Raw genomic sequence first — 18,191 nt, 5'->3', positions numbered from 1 at the left:
GAGCCTGTCGGTGCAGGTGCGAGTTTCTTCAACAAGAAGTATGTATACAATGGTTTCCACCCTGTTTTTTAGTTTACTTGAACACAGTTTTATAACATAACGAGTAAAAAAGCCCCGTTTCTGATGCAAATGAAACGGGAGCTAGCAATGTTTTCTTCTGTGTGCATGTGGGATTGTGTGTGTCCCTGCCCTCTGCCCTCTCTCCCCTCCCCCCTCTGAGTCCTTCAGTAAAAAAGCCCTGTTTCTGATGCAAATGAAACGGGGGGGGGGGGGGGGGCTAGCAAGGTTTTCTTCTGTGTGCATGTGGGAGTGTGTGTGTCCCTGCTCTCTGGCCTCTCTCCCCTCCCCCCTCTGAGTCCTTCACTGTTACAGAGCCAGCGATTTGATTTCGTGCTCTGCTGTTTTCCTTCACTGACTGTTTGTGTTACAGAGAGGGCGGGGCAGACACTCATAGGGAAACCGGATATCTCGCCCCCTTCACACTTCCGGCTGGAGGCTTCATAGAACGTTGGTGTTGCCTTTTATACAGGGTTGCCAGGTGGAAAATTTTTTTCCAGCCTAAGGGAGCCCAAAATCCAGCCCAAAACCCGCCCAAACTCAAACCCCGCCCCTGACACCCCCGCCCCCGCGTCATCACCCCCGCCCCCGCCGTCATCAACCCCGCCCCCGCCGTCATCGGCCCCGCCTCCCCCGTCATCGGCCCCGCCTCCCCCGTCACTAACCCCGCCTCCCACGTCACTAACCCCGCCTCCCAACGTCACTAACCCCGCCTCCCACGTCACTAACCCCGCCTCCCAACGTCACTAACCCCGCCTCCCACGTCACTAACCCCGCCCACCGCGGCCGAAAAGCCGGCCAAAAAACCGCCCAAAAAACCGCAACCCGCCGCGGGCAAAAATTTCCCGCGGCGGGTCGCGGAAAACCGCCCAATTGGGCGGTAAAACCGCCCACCTGGCAACACTGCTTTTATATAGAGAGATGTTTAAAGAAAACTTCTTTAGCCAGTTAGACTTGGCCAATTATGATTGGTGAACCCTGTTGCAAGGCAGAATTGTTTGTTTCATTGCCCAATTGTATGCTTCTGGTACCTCCTGGCTCCTGAGTGTCTGTTGCTAGGCTTACTTTGATGCCTACAGTTCACTAAGAGGTCAAACTGTAGCAAGGGTGAAGAAACACCAGCAATAGACACTCAGACGCCTTGCAACAGGGTCCACCAATCATAATTGGCCAAGTCGGTCATCCTAACTGACTGCAGTTTTCTTTAAACCTGTTATGAAACCTGGCCTCATCCTTCCACATCCTAAAAAACATTCCTGTTTTTTAGTTTTCTTGAATACAGTTTTATAACATAATGTGTTCTTTATTTTAAAAAATTGGTGCTTTTTGAAAGAAGAATCACTTTTACTACACTTGTATCAAGGGTGTAGTGAAGAAATCACAGGCTGCTGCCCGCAAACATTTGAGGGCATTTTTGCAATCCTTATATGAAGAGACTCCAAAATGAAAACTACATATTCTGATAGAAGGAAATCTGCTCTTTCTAATGGTGCTAAAAGAAAGAATATTGAAGGTGTCCCACTGGAGATCAAGGGCATCAAAGATAGCTCAAAATGGGCAAAAATGCTTTTTATACCAACTTTGAACGCTTATAATTTTTCAACCACTTGAAGGAAAGTGCTGCAAATTGGAATGCCTCATTACAGCCGTGCATTTAGTACACCTACCAAAAATCAACCTGAAAGGCCAACTAGTTTAGAAACTACAGCAGCCTCAACATCGCTGTAAATTGATTTTTGCCGTTTGTTTGGCAAAGTTTGAGCCTAAACCATTCAAAACGTAAGAGGGCTAGGAACATAGGGTTTTGCCAGTTCATTAAGCCCTAAACGTAGTGCAGGTTCTCAAAATATCCCCCTTGTACTACTAAAACTTCCAGTTTTACAGCTTCTGGAAGTTGGCCCAAAATGTCATTTTTGCTCAGGCGACATTTTGCAACCCTTTACTTGAGGTCCCCTAGAACCTCCAATTTTTAGTCTTTTGAACTAAAATTTTGCACAGCTTAGGTTTTTACCATAAAGAAACTATGTACCAAATTTCATCAAAATCTGAGATGGTGAGGTGGGGACGACCTTTAAAATTGGTCCACTTGACACGGAATGACTCTATTACGGAGGTGGTAGAGACACAAATGGTGACGGAATTCAAAAAGGCATGGGATGGGATGAACACAGAGGATCTCTAATTAGAAAATGGAAGTTATAAAAAAACCTAAACTTAAATGGCTGCATCTGTGTGGATGTGTTTAGTGACGCTTAGATGGTGACTCCGGCAGTGATGAACTAGGGCCAATACTGGGCAGATTTGTATGGTCTGTGTCTCATATATAGCAATCTGGTTTAGGCTTAGACAGCAACTTTGGTGGCTGGAACATGAAGACAGTGCTGGGCAGACTTTTACGGTCTGATTCCTGCAATTGAGAAGACAAAGTAGGCTGGAGTGGGCTTCAATGGCAACTCCAGCTATTGGAACATAAGGATAGGGCCAGGCGGACTTCTATGGTCTATGTCCCAGAAACACCAAGGAAAGACCATAATCAAGTATATAATATCACGTTCGTTGATAATGTGTGTGACTATTGGACAGACTGGTCCATTCAGGTTTTTATCTGCTGTCACTTACTTTGTTACTATTAATCCTCTCTGCTCCCGGGCCGATAAGCAGACTTCAGCTCTGACATAGGCACGAGCATCAGATGTCACCTGACCTACTGGCGCGTGCATGTGTCGATCTCTTAGCACTCAGTTACAGTGAATCAGATAAGTCTTACATGTGCACACCAGAGTGTTCCAACTTCCGTTCCTTCCTTGCCTGCAGTGCTGTGCCTCAAACCCAGAGAGAGACTGAGAGAGACGATGGGAATTTTTTTTTATGTAGCATTAAATTCTTGCGGGTACGAGTGGGGACAGGTTAAATGCTTGTGGGGATGGATGAGATTCCAGTGTGAACGGGTGGGGATGGGTAAGATTCCAGCGGGGATGGGTGGGGACGGATAAGATTTCTGGCCCCGTGCAACTCTCTACTTCTGGTATGCCCAAATTTTATTCCTTCTGTTATGATTTTTGGCATCCTGTAAAGCATTCTGTTGATCATATGTAATTTTGTATGTGGAATTCTGTTTTCTGCCGTATCAGGGTGATTTTCAGTTTGAGCCATATCGGATTTAATGTCTTTGATGGCTGCATTATTTTCCGTGAGCAGTGAGGTGATTTTATTCAGTCATTCTGAAATATTGGGAGCAGTACTGAGACCATCTTTGCTCATTGAACTTTTACACGAGGAAGCTGGCTCTGGCTTTTGTCTTTTCACACCAGAGCTCATGCTGAAGACTGCTTCTATTTTACTTTGCCGATGAGACGACATCCTTGTAGAGCAACTTGTAATTATTCACACCCAGATCCTTGAAAATGATAGTTTTAAAACATGTGCCTGCAAAGCCTCAGTCCTACGCCTCCATCCAGAATCAGCACTGGAGCCCCCCCCCCCCCCCCCCCCCCTTAAATATACTTCATATACCTTTCTACAGAATATGTGCCTGAGCTACCACTATGAATGTAGTGACATCTGATTTAATTTAATGCTATTGATGTCACCTCTTCCCAATCTGTTATGACATTGAGACAATAGAAAAACATGTATGTTTAATGAATCATAAGCTGTCACGCACTAAAGCTTTTTGTCGTTTTTGTTCTGTTGAAAACCATGCTTGTTGACAAGTAATTCTCATCCCATCCTTCATGTGTTAGAAAGACAGGCCCGCACTGTGGAAGTCGACTGATATCCCACTGGGTTGTTTTCCTGTATACGTGTTCATGTTAAAATCCTGCTTCGTTTCCAGAATCCTAATAACAGGTGTGGGTTCATTGTGTCCTAAGACTGCAGTGTGTGATCTGAACTGAAACAGAGCGCAGCCATTTGTTACCATAGCAGCGTGTTGTAGAATCATGTCACCTCCGTGCACTTTGTACCTTTGGTTTCTTTATCGTCACAAATCCTAGTGTAGAGGAGGGCTAGGTTTGTTTTCTAGTCTGAGCTAAGTGTCAAAACACCACCGGTGATACTGTGGTGAAAATGAGGTGTTAAATGCCTTCTTTCCAGGATGATTCCAGGGAAGGTGACCGGTGTTGGCCCTGTTCTTCACAAAAGAGTGTTTCCCAGAGCATTTCCATGCAGGACCCAGCTGTGGTCAAATCACAGCACCTGCTGTAAAATAAAATGACTCATGAAAAAAAGTCCAGTCTGACTGTGTGGGGTGCTTTGTACAGCCCCGATACAGCCTTATGTTTGATGGAGGAGGAGAAGGAGTAAGGAATGTTTACTGTGGAGCCTTAACACCTACTAATGCATACAGAGCCCTAATTTAGAACACATTCACATATACCTATAGCCTGCTTCCCAGTCCTCTGTGTCCTTGTTGGCTTACAGTTTGCAGCCTTTGCTGTCCACAATATTATATTATTAGATGGAACTCAAAATAGCCTTAGTGGGACTGAAACTTTAGCTATTAAATTTTGTTTGTCCCTGAACTTACATTAAGTGTACATCTGCATTTACTGAGTACATTAATTCTGAAGAAGTGGTTTTTGTATTGCTTTTTATTTTACTTGTTCTGCTAGTGAATTGGAGCATAGATAATAAGGGCACACAGGAAGGTGAAAGACTTAAAAATGTAGCAGACAAGTGCTGGCTAAGTGACTTCCAGTGATATGTGACAGCTTTTCCCTTACATAGCTGTACATTTTGCTGAGTCTTATTTTTGGTCAGCCTTGTTAAATAACTACCTTAAGGTGAGTAGTACAGATTTTCACAAACTGTGGGTCAGGTCCCGCAACTGGGGTCATAACCTGTTTGGGCTGTCCATAGGTGCATCATTATTCTGCATCTCCGGGGAGGTTGCACAATTTTATTTGGCTTCAGTAATGGGGTCTCTGCCACAAAAGGATTGATAAGCACTAGAGTAGTGCTTCCTGTGTCACTGCCAAATATAAGACTTTGGAGAGCAAAAAAAGAGGGTGAAAATGTATCCCCCAGCCAACTATTTTATAAGTGCATAAAATCAAAAAACAAAAGGTTGATTCACTTCTGCCGTATTGGGGAATCCCACTTGGTGAGTTGTGGTAGACTCCCCCTCTCCAAATTTTGAAGCATAGCAACTGACATAAAAGGGGGTTCAGAATATTCAGGTGCAGATGAGCATCTTGTTCTGTGTGATTTGTATGAAGAAACCAAGGGTGTACTAGAGGCCACAGTACCATGGCTGCCTCAATAACTGCTTATAAGTTGAGAAATGTTTACTTCAAAATCCCATCAATAAACCAGAATTGTCTTATCTATGGGTTCTTCTCATCAGTGCCGTACCACTCTTGCTATTGCTGGCTTCATGCAAGTATGGTGGACAGACTCTGGCTGTGCTTGAGAAGATGGAGCCAGTGCTGTATGTATCTCTGCTGCGGGAAGAACTCTTAATTCAGGGTGTGCTTGAAAAGTGTTCAAATTCAAGAGAAGAGATTTGGAGGGAGGAGTGCATTTGAGACTCGGGAGTGATAAAAATAAATAGAGTGATTGTTTAAAATCTGTAAATGTTCTGACTGGTTGTAAGTTCGTTCTGAGCATTTACACTGAGAGGAGGGCATGTCTGCAAGGAAGTGTGCATAATTATCAGGTGACTTGGAGACAGCTTACAGCTAAAAGCCATTTGATTGGCTGATGGCCCAAGCGGTAGAGAGGAAGTTTAGCTGAGATGGTGTTGAAAGAGTTGGTGAGTGAAATTCTGATTGTTTTCTTTTATTATTGAGAAAACAGGAGTGTGTGTGCATGCTGAGAAATACTGATTCCTAAATAAAACAACCTCCTTGGTTAGGAAGGGTTTGTGATTTGTGAAAATACATTATGCTTTAATGAACTTGCCAAAGTTTAGAGTGAGTAGGAGGGTTACCACATTTGCCTTGACAAAAAAAAGAAAACACCAATAGCCACGCCCCGCCCTACCTGACACATCCTGTCATTCCCTATCTCCTCCCCACCCTCTGCCACACAGTCACCTTGATCCCCCCCTCGGAAGAAAGCCTCCCTACCCCCTACCCACATTCCATCTATGATCCACCTCCCCTACCTTACCTTATTGTGCCCTGGTGGTCTAGTGGCCACTTTGGGACAGGAAAGGAGCCCACTCTTTCTTGCCCTGCGATGCCGCTGCCCACTCGCTGCCGGTGCCACTTCAAAATGGCTGCCCAGACTTCAAGCAGTTACCTCAAAAGATTTCTGCAGAAGTCTCGTGAGGCCGCCGCTTGAAGTTTCGGCAGCCATTTTGAAACGATGCCGGCAGCAAGCAGGCAGCCACATCACGGGGCAGGAAAGAGTGGGCTCATTTCCTGCCCTGAAGAGGACACCCTGAGGCCCACCAGTGTCAGCCTGTCCGCAAACCCGGACAAATGGGCATTCTGGAAAAATGTAAAATAAAATGACTCATGAAAAAAAGTCCAGTCTGACTGTGGGGTGCTTTGTACAGCCCCGATACAGCCTCAAAAAGAGGACATGTCCTGGTAAAACCGGACATATGGTAACCCTGAGAGACTTATCAGTGAGGGATAAATATATAACCCTCACATACTGCAAACTGATGATTTAACTACTGTATTTCCTTCTGGCTTTGTCTGTTCTGTCCCTGTGAGGCTGTGGGCTATAGGAAGGGGTGAGTGGGTATGAGAAAGGCAGGGGAGATGCTGGAGAGGAGAGAGAGAGAAGGAGCAACGTTGAACCTAGAGGTGCAGGAGAGGGCGAGGGGGAGCAATGTGGGACCCAGCCTTGACTTTTATACACAGGTCACAGCAATTTTTGACATGTTTAGTCCTAAAACTATCCTCAACTTATAGTCCTCCATGTAGAATATGAAAATAAATGTCTGGACAGAGAACACAGAGGGTCCAATGGGTTTTGAAGACCCTGCAGCAAACTCTGGTTTTGAAAGTCTTTCTTGCTGTTACAGGGGACAACTTTCTCCCCTGAAGATCATGGTACACATCTTTTTAAAAGCAGATTGCCAGGTCCTACAAACTGTACAAACATCATAATGGTCTTATTATAGCCATCCAAGCCCCCACCTCATTATTACTATCTTATCCTCATAGTCCATCTGATAAAACATTCTGTACAGATGAAACCCTGCTCCTGTACTTATACTGATCAATCGTAGTAGCAAAACAGACACAGGACACCAACATCGAGCAAAATAGAACATTGTAACTGGAAATCATAACAATCATTCTTTAAAACTTTTTCAATTTAAAGAACCTTTTTTCAGAGGAAAGGGGTTTTGCCTTTTATACTATTGAAGGGCCTCTAATTGCTGGGAAGACGGGGCAGGGGTTCTCTTTTCTTGTTTTGGGATGTGGGGAGGGGGCAGAGGGATGCCTACGGTTTCGCTTGCAACTGAAGCAGATACTTGTCATGCTAGGGTTAGTAATAGTAAAAGGTCATTCAAGAAGGATGTTCCTTAGACACAAGAGAAACAAGAAAGCTGAAAGGAAGATGTGACTCAGCACATATTTCTCCACATCCTAAGAACAGTATCTCTCCAGGACTAGTGCAAGGGTATTGCATCCACACAGCAAACCCTCTACTTGCTAGCTCCCAAAATCTTCCATGTTTATAGGCCACCCTCTAAGATTTTGTGATTAGCCCATCATTACCCAGCCCTGATAGCTCATGCACAGTCAGAATTGGGGACATTTAAAAATAAAAGTTGCTGGGTCTATAACGACTCTATCGCCACAAATCCATGGTAGTCTAGCAGCACTCTCCCATCCCCCCCCCAACCCAACTGTTTTGCATTAAAAAAGAAAAAAAATCCCTGGTAGTCCAGCAGCCTCCTGACCCCTAACCCCACCATTAAAAAAGAAAACAAACTGCTCTGGTAGTCCAATGCACCCTATGCCCTCTTTAAAACTCCCAGACCTTTTCCCTTCGCCTCCCCCCCCCCCCCCCCGGTATACCTTAGGAAAATCAGGAACGATGCCCACTCATTCCTGTCTCCATGCTGCCATCTTGGAACATGGTGGCACCTGAACCCATGCAATGCCAGTCTGTCAAATGAAGGAATTTTCCTTTTATTTGTTATCCTGACTGAAATTACCAAGCAAAGTAAAAATTTCCTTATTTGGAAGACTGACCCCCCCCCCCCCCCCCCACACACACACACACATAATGCATCCCAAGGTGCACTGCATGGGGTGACGTACTGTGATTTTCCAAGATGGCAGCACAGAGGTGGGAGTGAGTGGGCATTGTTCTTGCCTCTTAAAGGTATATTTTTTTTGGTGGGGGGGGGGGGGTCACAGAGGAGTGCCGCTAGACACCAGGGCTATTAGTTTGGGCATCTGGGATGGGGGAAGGTGCCACTGACACTAGGATTATCTTTGGGGAGGGGTTCTGGGGGCGAACTATCCCTTCTGCGCCTCCTCAGTCCTTGCAGTAAATTTCTCACGTTGTGCTTTCCTTAAAACCTGCATCGGGGCAGAATAGCTAATAGCCTAGTTACTATTCTTTATAATATGCTGTGCACCGATATCTTTTGTGCGAGCTAACTCTTGCGCTGAACCCGTTTTTACATTGTTTGTCCTCCACTGTGTGTACATTTTTATCTTTGTGTACTGCTGCCCATGGTAGCTTTCTGCATCATCCCCTATAGCAGCACACATTGGATACGTATTGGAACTCTGAATCTTCCCATATAATGAGGCAGGAATGCTTTTAATAGTTGGCAGAGGCCCAACCTGGGGAAGTCCATGTTGGCACTTAGGTAGTGAACATGAATACATGATGCTTTATTGTATAGTCTCTGGTTTCACCATAAGGAAGGGGTCTCTGAGCCATTTGAAGGGACTCTGTGCTTCTGTGAAAATACGCCTTCTGCTCTTTTCTGATAGAGAGCAACAGTTTTTTATAAAATGAGCATTTAAGTAACCACACATTCCTCTGCCCCATTCCTTTGCATGTACCATGCTTGACTACGTGTTAAATGTGAGGAGCTAATGCTTCCTGTAAAATCTGATAGATTGTAAAATTGCCTTTATTAATGTAAGTGCTAGATTTTGAAGTGCTGTGGCGTCTATGAAGGCAGAACTGTTAAGGATGCTCTTTGCAGGATCCTGCAGTTCAGTTGATACGCAGCTGAAACCCTTCCTTGGGGCAGATGAAGCTCTTTCTCCTACAGGTCTTACCTATCCTGTCTTGGGTTCAAGGCTTCTGTGAGCCCTCATATCATTCAACCACTGCAGATGCTAACTACTATTACTACTACTACTACTACTATTTAGCATTTCTATAGCGCTACAAGGCGTACGCAGCGCTGCACAAACATAGAAGAAAGACAGTCCCTGCTCAAAGAGCTTACAATCTAATAGACAAAAAATAAATAAAGTAAGCAAATCAAATCAATTAATGTGAACGGGAAGGAAGAGAGGTGGGTAGGTGGAGGCGAGTGGTTACAAGTGGTTACGAGTCCAAAGCAATGTTAAAGAGGTGGGCTTTCAGTCTAGATTTAAAGGTGGCCAAGGATGGGGCAAGACGTAGGGGCTCAGGAAGTTTATTCCAGGCGTAGGGTGCAGCGAGACAGAAGGCGCGAAGTCTGGAGTTGGCAGTAGTGGAGAAGGGAACAGATAAGAAGGATTTATCCATGGAGCGGAGTGCACGGTCAACTGTTGCATGGCCTCTGTAAGGGACAGGATGTGCTTTTTTTGAGTATGGTGATACACCTTAATTGCAATAATGGAGAAAAAAATAGGTTTTTTTTGTGATATTTTTATAAGTCAAACTTCCAAAACAGCAATTGTTCACTGAATTAGAAAATGTTTCAGCAATCCCAAATATGATGGCCTACGCAGAGGCTGGCCTCATTTACTACCGTGCAGGGAGACTGAAGTTTGCACATCCATGTTTGGAACAGTTTCATGGGCAGAACAGTTTAAAGTTTATTAATATAATGTCAAAGTGGTTTACAATTAGTAACATGAAAACATAAAATCAGAGAGGAACTCCACAAACAATAGGAAAATGTGTTTGTGTGCTTCCTCTGCTCAGTTTCTGAGGGACCTGCCAAATATCATTGATCTTCATATGTCTGAAACTGTATGAAAAGGATTGTGCATTTTGTTAATAAGACCAATAATCCATTCTGCAACTCAGAACCAGGCCAACCTCAGGTCCCAAATTATGTATTCATTAATGATCCATTTACCTTCTCAGACTTCAATAACAGAAGTTTCAAAAGATAGGATAGGGTTTAAAAATATTCACCTTTTGGTTATGGCCTTCTTAACTCAGATTGGATGAATCAATTCCCAACAATTTGTCCTCACTGAACTAGGACAAAAACAGAGGCTGATCGCAACTCACTGCAAGCCAAGGATTAAGATAAGTTGGAGGAAAAAAGAAGGAAGAAAGTCTGCAGCAGTATGGTAACCATCCCAGCTTGTCTTTATCCTCAAAGAACTAGGATTAGACAAAATGCCTGTTGGGCACATCATGTCTTGCAGGCTATTCCTCCTGTTTTGGGACACCCACTGGATGCTTTTCACACAGCTTCCAGTCATTGGCTCACAATGAATCCCAATGAAAGAGAGAAAGGAACTGAGAAGTGCAGCCAGCCAACTAGAATTTTGTCGGAGCCAAATTTGGCTAGTTCATAAAGGTGAACTTCCCATCAAGTGTAAATAAAGAACCCAGGGAGATGTTTATAATGTTTATATCTGCGCTTTGTCTCCTCTACAGAACTGTACTTTACAGAATGTAGGTGTTGGTCCTTGGTCCCTATGGACAAATTATAATTCAGTCAGTATTGTTACTGAATGCTTCTGCTTAATGGCTGATATATCCGTTACTGGTGAATAGATGTACAATGGACAATCAGCTCTTGCCTTGGGGGAAAAATGTTTGGTTCCAAAGAGTTAGGAAAAGATGGAACAGCATCAATGTTAAAGGAGGTCTGTTGCCAAAATATATATATCATTTGTGAGCAGATGGGACACTCAGGACCCTATTTTCAGAATGGATTTTCCAGTCATGCTGCTGCTAGAAATCTTTGAATTGCTGTAAAAGTAGGACCTCTGGGCTTATAACAATTTAACAAATGTCAGTATTTTGTAAGTAGAAATAAAATGGGGTATACTTTTATCTTTTTTTTAATGTATGTTTATTCACAGAGTGAGTGATTGTACACTGTGTGGATCTGTATACCATGACATGCAGTTTGTTTATTGAGTTATCCTGTAAAGGTTTATATAATTGTTCTCTAGTCTCAGAAATGTACGTGCAGGCACGATTGAGCTTTTATGATGCTAGGGCCCTGTTTACTAAGCTGCACTATAGGTGCGCTAACGATAAGACATCCGTTGTATTCCTATGGGTGTCTAGTGTTAGCACTCGCTAATTTTTAGCGCACGCTAACAAATTTGCACACCTACAGCACGGTTTAGTAAACAGGGCCTAGGTCTCGTTATCATATTAAACTTTTGGAGTGTGAAACAGAAGCAAGGAGTACCATCTTAACACCTTACATGTTGATGGATTTGGAAGCTTTTATGTGATTGGTTTCAGTTTTTGTGTGTGTGTGGGGGGGGGGGGGGGTTGTTGTTGTTGTTGTTTTTTTTGTGGCCATACCCTAAATTGTTGTGAGGCAAGTAAAAACATTGGTATAACACTATACTTGAGAAAAAAATGAAATAATTATAAAGGATCCTTTCTGTAAAATCATTCATAGCTTTTTGTGGAGTGTTGGGTAAGGTTATATTGGGAGCATGTTTTAAATAGGGATTTATTGTATTGTAGTATTTTTGATATTGTGCTGATTGTTGTGTATTTATATTGCTGTAAACTGCAATGTGTAATTTATTATAAAAATAAGAATGTAAATAGATACATGAATACTTAACAGCTGTATTTAACAGCACATATTACACATAGTAAATATTACTAGATAGAGGCATATTTTACAACTGAGTGGTCTAGTCAGCTTGACAGTTTTTCTTAGCCTGTAATTACAGCATCAGAATTAGAGGTACAGTAGTTCTGCAAATTGTTAACCACACGTTTCTCTTGCACCTGTTCAGACACTTTTGTTTATTTTACCTATTGCACCTGGTATACAAATGTAAACGTTTCTTCCAGGAAACATCTAAGGCACTTTACAAAATTTAAAACAATATCCAAGGAAGGAAGACAGAGGATAGAAAAAGTGTGAAGGTGCCACTGTGCTCCCAACCAACTGCTTACCACAAATATTTTTCAGTCTTTGACGTTTTAAAGCCATTCTTAAACATTGGTTTTGATCCTCAAATACAATGACAGAGAATTCCAAAGGGCTTGAGTGAGGAAGTCAAAAGCAGTGGCGTGTACTTTCCTGTCTGGCGAAAAATGGACCTGGTGCAATTTTGAGATTATGATTTGAGGGACCTAGCAGGTTGGTAAGAAAAACAAATATTGTGGCAAACCAGATTCCAAAGCACCATGAATTAAAGTAAGAACTTTAAGGGCCCTGTCTACTAAGGTGCATTAGCATTTTTAATGCGCCTACAATTAGCACGCGCGCTAACCGTGTAGGTGCCTATAGGGATATTATTGGCACGTACATGGTTACACACGTTTAAAATGCTAACGTGCCTATAACGTGGCTTAGTAAACAGGGCCCTAAATTTTGTACAGTAGATGATGGGAAACCAGTGAGCTTCCCTGAACCGAGGGGAAATACCATCAAAACTATGCCCTCTTGCAGCTGATTTAGTAGCCATATTCTGTATGAGCTGAAGGCTACACAAACTCAATTGAGAAGGAGTGAAGTATATCAAATATCACATCAAAAGACCTCATTAATCATGCGTTGAGTATTAAACAATTCTCAGGATCTCCATTATGGTAGGAAGGAAAAGCCTTGGCGCCCTGATTCCTAAGGTTTCAAAAAGCGTTTGACAAAGTACCTCGTGAAAGACTACAGAAGAAATTGGAGAGTCATGGGGTAGGAGTTAGTGTCCTATTGTAGATTAAAAACTGGTTAAAGGATAGAAAACAGAGAGTAGGGTTAAATGGTCAGTATTCTCAATGGAGAAAGGTAGATAGTGGGGTTCCCTAGGGGTCTGTGCTGGGACCGTTGCATTTTAACGTATTTATAGATGGACTAGAGATGGGAGTAACTAGTGAAGTAATTAAATTTGCTGACGACACAAAGTTATTCAAAGTTGTTAAATCACAAGAGAGTTGTGAAAAATTACAAGAGGACCTTACGAAACTGGGAGACTGGGCATCTAAATGGCAGATGACTTTTAATGTGAACAAGTACAAAATGATGCATGTGGAAAAGAGGAACCCGAACTTATAGCTACATAATGCAGGGTTCCACATTAGGAGTCACCGACCATGAAAGGGATCTCTGCGTCATTGTTGTTGATACGTTGAAACCCTCTGCTCAGTGTGCAGCAGCGGCTAAGAAAGCAAATAGAATGTTGGGTATTATTAGGAAAGGAATGGAAAACAAAAGTGAGGATGTAATAATGCCTTTGTATCGGTCCATGCTGCGACTGCACCTTGAATGTTGTGTTCAATTCTGGTCACCGCATCTCAAGATATAGTGGAATTAGAAAAGGTACAGAGAAGGGTGATAAAAATGATAAACGGGGTGGGATGACTTTCCTATGAGGAAAGGCTGAAGCGTCTGGGGCACTTCAGCTTTGAGAAAAGACTGCTGAGGGGAGATACGATAGAGGTCTATAAAATAATGAGTGGAGTGGAACGGGTAGAAGTGAATCGTTTGTTTACTCTTTCCAAAAATACTAGGACTAGGGGGCATGCAATGAAACTAGAAAGCAGTAAATTTAATACGAATCGAAGAAACATTTTCTTCACTCAACGTGTAATTAAACTCTTAGTGGGGTTTAAAAAAGTGCCTGGGCGGCTTCCTAAAGGAAAAGTCCATAGACCATTATTAAATTGACTTGGGGAAAATCCACTTCTTATTTATGGGATAAGCAGCATAAAATGTATTGAACGTTTTTAGAATCTTGCAAGGTATTTGTGACCTGGATTGGCCACTGTTGGAAACAGGATGCTGGGCTTGATGGACCTTTGGTCTGTCTCACTGTGGCAATACTTATGTACTTAAGGTACGCTAGTGTTTTTAGCGTGAGCTAATGCTAGAGACACCCATAGGATTATATGGGTGTGTATAGCATTAACACATGCTAATTTGTAGCACACGCTAATAACGCTAGCACGCCTACAAGCACAGATTAGTAAACAGGACCCTTAGTTTTATCACAGGAGGAAAATATATTCCACCTGTTTAACGTCCATCACCGGCTAAAAAACTTTCCACCTTCCAAACATCTTTTGTAGACAAGTCCAACTTTATTTCATTTATCTTTTTTCTTTTTATATGTAAAAAAAACTCTCATGTTAGTCCTGAGCAGGGGACATCCGATCGGTTCAAAAGTTAAGTTCTAACATGAGATGTTATTTTACATATAAGAACAAAAAAGATAAATGAAATAAAATTGGACTTAATTGTTTCCAAAGAAGTTTGGAAAGTGGAAGGTTTTTTTTTTTAGCCAGTGATGGACGTTAAGCAGATGGAATATATTTCCCTTCTGTGATAAAACTGAGGCTTTTCCTTCCTACCAAAATGGAGGTCCTGATCTAAAGGCTGTGCAGCAATAAGCCTGGCAAATTGATATACAAGGACTTACAGTAGTCTTAATAAATACCCCACTTAAGAGAGTCTTCTGGCAAATATTTCTATGTGTTTCTTTTGGAGAAGTGCTAATTTTGCCCCTTGCTGTGCTCTTTTGTAATCACTCAGCTTTGAAATGCAGAAAACCCTGATGTCATTCGACGTTTGAAGGATATACTTTCACACAAAATTTGGGGGATTTAGGCCCATGCCTTTCAAAATTATAAAAAGGGGACGCACGCACGCACAAGCCATATGAATTTATGATGAGCAAACTGACAACTTTACCCCTCTCCCTTGCCTACAAAAATCACTCACTATCTTTGAAAAGTTGAAAACCCTGTTATTTTTCAATGACCTGTTTCCAGATGAAGTTTAGAGGAGCTAGATCTTCCCATTCCAAAGTTATCAATGGATGGGGGAACACATAAAGATACTAATTGCAACATAAACACAGATCCTTCAGTTCACATTGAACCAGAAGCTAAGAAAAGGGTGACAGACTTTTTAAAAAGAGACATGGTTTCTTAAATCTCTCCTGTGGTAAGCTGGAGGGAGGTTGCGCCTGGTAAGGTTCAGAGCCCGGTGGAAACTCCAATGACATTTTCTCTTAAATAAAATTAGGTTCGGAAGAAGTAAGCTTAATGAGAGAACTGGAAGAGACTGTAGCAGCTTGTGAGGGAGTGTATAGGAAGTTACCATTTCACTTTAACAATCTTTCTTCACACAGCCACATTAAATCCTACAGTACAGAGTGGAAAGAGTGTGGCTTAGTCAAGGCTGAGCAAGGAGTGCATGATTCCGGCAGACAGATAAAAACTCAGAGCACAGGGAGGCCCAGGAAAGGTAAGAGCAGCCTTACAGCATTTGCCTTCACCATATATATTTATGCAGCAGAAGCTTAATGTAGGTAGGCCAAATTTTACCTTGGATGCTTTTGAAATCCTAATCCTGGAAGCCAGGCCTGTTTTTGGTTTACCTTAAAGATAAAGACTAGTGCACACTGAGACTGTGGGGCCCTGTCAGGGACAGGGCTGCAGGAAGATTGTATTGAATTCCAAGAGAGGTTTTTCAAGCCTGTGGAGGGAACAGGATTGAATGTTCTTTTGAATAGAAATAAAGGGCCCTGTTTACTTAGGCATGTTAGCATTTTTAAGGCGCATTAACCATGTATGCACGTTAACCGTGTACACGCCTACAATATCCCTATAGATGCCTACATGGTTAGCATGCGTGCTGATTGTAGGCGCGTTAAAAATGCCAACGCGCCTTAGTAAACGGCCCAAAGTGTTTGCTTCCACCCCTCGGAGCAGCTGTACCTGTTGAGGCTCTGTACCCACACCCTCACTCATGCTGCTGCAGAGCTATTAAATTAAAAATTATTTAATAATTTGAAATAGAGCAGTTTCTTACTCTATAATTCATTTTTATCATGGATCTTGTGAGGTAAGAAACTGATGCACATCGTTTTGTTTAATTTTATATCATCTTTTTGCTGAACTTTAATCTGATCACCCAACATAACCTATTATTTATTAAAATGGCTATCCTAATGTAACCTGCAAAAATAAGAATTTAATATGCAACGCTCTTTTCTTTGGCAAAAACTCTTAAGGAGACATAAATTGTAATGTATAATCAGATGCATTTTTGGAGGATTAAGGAAGACAAAAGCTGTCCTAACCACACAAGTAGAGTATGACATTTCTTAAGTCTTTTGTGATTTCCACCCTCTGTCTTTCTCTGGTTGAATTGTCTGGGACCAGCAATAGATATATGTATCCTGCTGTCAAGGAATCTGTATAAGCTTTCGTTTGATGGAAGGGTGTTGTGGGTCCGGGAAGGTCTTTTATTATTTTGTTCCCAAAATGGGTTTTTAGATGGCTCACCTAGTACCATCAAAGTTGTAAAGTCTGAAAAGATGGTAGGTGTACAGCTGCCAGGCTTCTTTTTCGGTCTTATTTTCTCAGGAAGCAGAATGATGATGTCTGACATTGTGAGTATCCACCCAGGTATAAGTAAAGTACAGAGCCCAAAGTTGGAAACTTGGAAGACAGAAACATAGCAACATGATGGCAGATAAAGGCCATATGACCCATCCAGTCTGTCCATCCTCTGTAACCCCTAATTTTTTATGTTCCTAAGCAATCCCACATGCTTATCCCATGCCTTTTTAAATTGTGGAACAGTCCTCGACTCCAAATCTCCACCGGGAGGCCATTCCATTCCTCCACCACCACCCTTTCTGTGAAATAGTACTTCCTTAGATTACTCCTAAGCCTATTCCCTCTTAACTTCATCATATGCCCCGTCATTCCAGAGCTCTCCTTCATTTGAAAAAGGCCCTCTTCCTGTACATAAATGCCCTTGAGATATTTAAACGTCTCTCTCATGTCTCCTCTCTCTCTCTCCTCTCTTCCAGCGTATACATGTTGAGGTTCATAAGCCTGTCCCTATAATTTTTGCGTTCAAGACCGCTTACTAATTTTGTAGCCGCCCTCTGGACTGACTCCATCCTTTTTATATCTTTCCATAGGTGCAGTCTCCAGAACTGTATGCAGTACTCCAAATGGGGCCTCACTAGGGACTTATACAACTGCACAATCACCTCCTTTTTCCTGCTGGCCATGCTTCTCTTTATGCACCTTCTGGCTTTGACCATTGCTTTTTCTACCAGTTTGGAAGCTTTAAGGTCATCAGACACAATCACCCCGAAGTCCTGCTCTTCCTTCGTACACTGAAGCACTTCACCCCCTGTACTGTACTGTTCCTTTGGATTCTTGTGACCCAAGTGCATGACACTGCATTTTTGGGGATTAAACCTTAGTTGCCAAATATCGTTCCATTCCTTCAGCTTCGTTAAGGCCTTCCTCATGTCATTCACACCCTCCAGGGTGTCCACCCTGTTGCAGAGTTTGGTATCATCCGTAAATAGACAAACCTTACCAGACAGCCCTTTCGCAATATCACTCACAAAGACATTAAAAAGAGCCAGCTCCAGGACCGATCCCTGCGGTACTCCACTGACGACATCCTTTTCTTCAGAGCAAGCTCCATTTACCACAACTCTCTGTCTCCTTCCATTCAACCAATTTTTAACCCAATCAGTTACTCTAGGTCCCATACCGAGAGCACTCAATTTATTTATCAGTCGCCTGTTCGCTTTCTTTGGTAGGTTGCTTTTATTTTACTGTAGGTACTTGCTGTCTTAATCAGAAATTAGTCCCCAATAAAAGAATTTACTTGGGATGTGTAACATGTTTGTGTTCATTGAGTACTGGCCAACAAGATATGCAAAATGCATTTTTAATAATAATAAATAGTAATGCTTATATTTGGTCATTTTACTGTTATTACGATGTTAACAAAATTGTAAATTTAACGTCAAACTATCACCTATGTTTACTAAGGTGTGCTATAGGCG

The 18,191-nt window shown here is 42.4% G+C and overlaps 1 protein-coding gene across 1 annotated transcript in view; it reads left to right on the top strand.

The window, feature by feature from the left end:
- MLLT3 (MLLT3 super elongation complex subunit) overlaps nt 1–18,191 on the top strand; it is a 584,309-nt gene that overhangs the window by 439,625 nt on the left and 126,493 nt on the right. The window lies entirely within an intron of this gene.

Source organism: Microcaecilia unicolor, chromosome 2, assembly GCF_901765095.1.
Source record: "Microcaecilia unicolor chromosome 2, aMicUni1.1, whole genome shotgun sequence".
NCBI lineage: Eukaryota > Metazoa > Chordata > Amphibia > Gymnophiona > Siphonopidae > Microcaecilia > Microcaecilia unicolor.
The sequence above is the reverse complement of the archived record's forward strand: the minus strand, read 5'-3'. Positions and strand labels throughout refer to the sequence as shown.